Source organism: Amblyomma americanum, chromosome 8, assembly GCF_052857255.1.
Source record: "Amblyomma americanum isolate KBUSLIRL-KWMA chromosome 8, ASM5285725v1, whole genome shotgun sequence".
NCBI lineage: Eukaryota > Metazoa > Arthropoda > Arachnida > Ixodida > Ixodidae > Amblyomma > Amblyomma americanum.
In genome coordinates, this window is record NC_135504.1 from 105,061,675 (window position 1) to 105,065,066 (window position 3,392).

General features: G+C 45.2%; 1 non-coding gene across 1 annotated transcript; it reads left to right on the plus strand.

Moving 5' to 3' along the window:
• Positions 1-3,056: 3,056 nt before the first annotated feature.
• On the plus strand, positions 3,057-3,130 carry TRNAS-UGA (transfer RNA serine (anticodon UGA)). Its single transcript has one exon. It is a non-coding gene; the product is annotated as a tRNA-Ser (tRNA).
• Positions 3,131-3,392: the final 262 nt, after the last annotated feature.

Consider the following 3,392-nt stretch of genomic DNA (forward strand, 5'->3'; position numbering starts at 1 on the left):
CGCTGGTGAACACTCTCATGGTTAGCTTGCAAGCAAAAATATAAATACCCACGAAAGCAGCAGATTGGACAGCCGTCGTCGTAGCTCAGTTGGTAAGAGCACCGGATGCGATATTCGGAGGTCGTGGGTTCGGATCCCACCGGCGGCTTGGTTGTTTTTTCTGCTGATTTATAAGCAATTTTCTTCAATCGATAGGTTAATCTAAGTATCATTATCCCATTGATTAGCACAACGCATTTAAAAAAATTAAAACATTCCCCTATGCACCTTGGTTTCGGTGATTGTCGGCTTTCTTCATAAGTTTGTCAAAACGAGTCCCTAATTTTCCTTACCTTATCTGCTAATTGCTTAACGAGGGTCTCGGTTCTGGCAGACTTGATGCCATGGGTAGTATAAGAGGGCTCTCGCACAGTTTCCGCCCTCGCCGTTAGATGACGTTGTACGTCACACTCGCGGTATTACAGGACGTTCTACGTCCACCGCTATGGAAGAGGGTGGCGCTGGTGAACACTCTCATGGTTAGCTTGCAAGCAAAAATATAAATACCCACGAAAGCAGCAGATTGGACAGCCGTCGTCGTAGCTCAGTTGGTAAAAGCACCGGACGCGATATTCGGAGGTCTTGGGATCGGATCCCACCGGCGGCATGGTTGTTTTTTCTGCTGATTTATAAGCAATTTTCTTCAATCGATAGATTAATCTAAGTATCATTATCCCATTGATTAGCACAACGCATTAAAAAAATTAAAACATTCCCCTATGCAACTTGATTTCGGTGATTGTCGGCTTTCTTCATAAGTTTGTCAAAACGAGTCCCTAATTTTCCTTACCTTATCTGCTAATTGCTTAACGAGGGTCTCGGTTATGGCAGACTTGATGCCATGGGTAGCATAAGAGGGGTCTCGCACAGTTTCCGCCCTCGCCGTTAGATGACGTTGTACGTCACACTCGCGGTATTACAGGACGTTCTACGTCCACCGCTATGGAAGAGAGTGGCCCTGGTGAACACTCTCATGGTTAGCTTACAAGCAAAAATATAAATACCCACGAAAGCAGCAGATTGGACAGATGTCGTCGTAGCTAAGTTGGTAAGAGCACCGGACACGATATTCGGAGGTCGTGGGTTCGGATCCCACCGGCGGCATGGTTGTTTTTCGGCTGATGTATAAGCAATTTTCTTCAATCGATAGTTTAATCTAAGTATCATTATCCTATTGATTAGCACAACACATTAAAAAAATAAAACATTCCCCTATGCACCTTGGTTTCGGTGATTGTCGGCTTTCTTCATAGGTTTGTCAAAACGAGTCCCTAATTTTCCTTACCTTATCTGCTAATTGCTTAACGAGGGTCTCGGTTCTGGCAGACTTGATGCCAGGGGTAGTATAAGAGGGCTCTCGCACAGTTTCCGCCCTCGCCGTTAGATGACGTTGTACGTCACACTCGCGTTATTACAGGACGTTCTACGTCCACCGCTATGGAAGAGGGTGGCGCTGGTGAACACTCTCATGGTTAGCTTGCAAGCAAAAATATAAATACCCACGAAAGCAGCAGATCGGACAGCCGTCGTCGTAGCTCAGTTGGTAAAAGCACCGGACGCGATATTCGGAGGTCTTGGGTTCGGATCCCACCGGCGGCATGGTTGTTTTTTCTGCTGATTTATAAGCAATTTTCTTCAATCGATAGATTAATCTAAGTATCATTATCCCATTGATTAGCACAACGCATTAAAAAAAATTAAAACATTCCCCTATGCACCTTGGTTTCGGTGATTGTCGGCTTTCTTCATAAGTTTGTCAAAACGAGTCCCTAATTTTCCTTACCTTATCTGCTAATTGCTTAACGAGGGTCTCGGTTATGGCAGACTTGATGCCATGGGTAGCATAAGAGGGCTCTCTCACAGTTTCCGCCCTCGCCGTTAGATGACGTTGTACGTCACACTCACGGTATTACAGGACGTTCTACGTCAACCGCTATGGAAGAGGGTGGCGCTGGTGAACACTCTCATGGTTAGCTTACAAGCAAAAATATAAATACCCACGAAAGCAGCAGATTGGACAGCCGTCGTCGTAGCTCAGTAGGTAAGAGCACCGGACGCGATATTCGTAGGTCGTGGGTTCGGATCCCACCGGCGGCATGGTTGTTTTTTCTGCTGATTTATAAGCAATTTTCTTCAATCGATAGATTAATCTAAGTATCATTATCCCATTGACTAGCACAACACATTAAAAAAAATTAAAACATTCCCCTATGCACCTTTGTTTCGGTGATTGTCGGCTTTCTTCATAAGTTTGCCAAAACGAGTCCCTAATTTTCCTTACCTTATCTGCTAATTGCTTAACGAGGGTCTCGGTTATGGCAGACTTGATGCCATGGGTAGCATAAGAGGGCTCTCGCTCAGTTTCCGCCCTCGCCGTTAGATGACGTTGTACGTCACACTCGCGGTATTACAGGACGTTCTACGTCCACCGCTATGGAAGAGGGTGGCGCTGGTGAACACTCTCATGGTTAACTTACAAGCAAAAATATAAATACCCACGAAAGCAGCAGATTGGACAGCCGTCGTCGTAGCTCAGTTGGTAAGAGCACCGGACGCGATATTCGGAGGTCTTGGGTTCGGATCCCACCGGCGGCATGGTTGTTTTTTCTGCTGATTTATAAGCAATTTTCTTCAATCGATAGGTTAATCTAAGTATCATTATCCCATTGATTAGCACAACACATTAAAAAAAATTAAAACATTCCTCTATGCACCTTGGTTTCGGTGATGTCGGCTTTCTTCATAATTTGTCGAAACGAGTCCCTAATTTTCCTTACCTTATCTGCTAATTGCTTAACGAGAGTCTCGGTTCTGGCAGACTTGATGCCATGGGTAGTATAAGAGGGCTCTCGCACAGTTTCCGCCCTCGCCGTTAGATGACGTTGTACGTCACACTCGCGGTATTACAGGACGTTCTACGTCCACCGCTATGGAAGAGGGTCGCGCTGGTGAACACTCTCATGGTTAGCTTGCAAGCAAAAATATAAATACCCACGAAAGCAGCAGATTGGACAGCCGTCGTCGTAGCTCAGTTGGTAAGAGCACCGGATGTGATATTCGGAGGTCGTGGGTTCGGATCCCACCGGCGGCATGGTTGTTTTTTCTGCTGATTTATAAGCAATTTTCTTCAATCGATAGGTTAATCTAAGTATCATTGTCCCATTGATTAGCACAACGCATTTAAAAAAATTAAAACATTCCCCTATGCACCTTGGTTTCGGTGATTGTCGGCTTTCTTCATAAGTTTGTCAAAACGAGTCCCTAATTTTCCTTACCTTATCTGCTAATTGCTTAACGAGGGTCACGGTTCTGGCAGACTTGATGCCATGGGTAGTATAAGAGGGCTCTCGCAC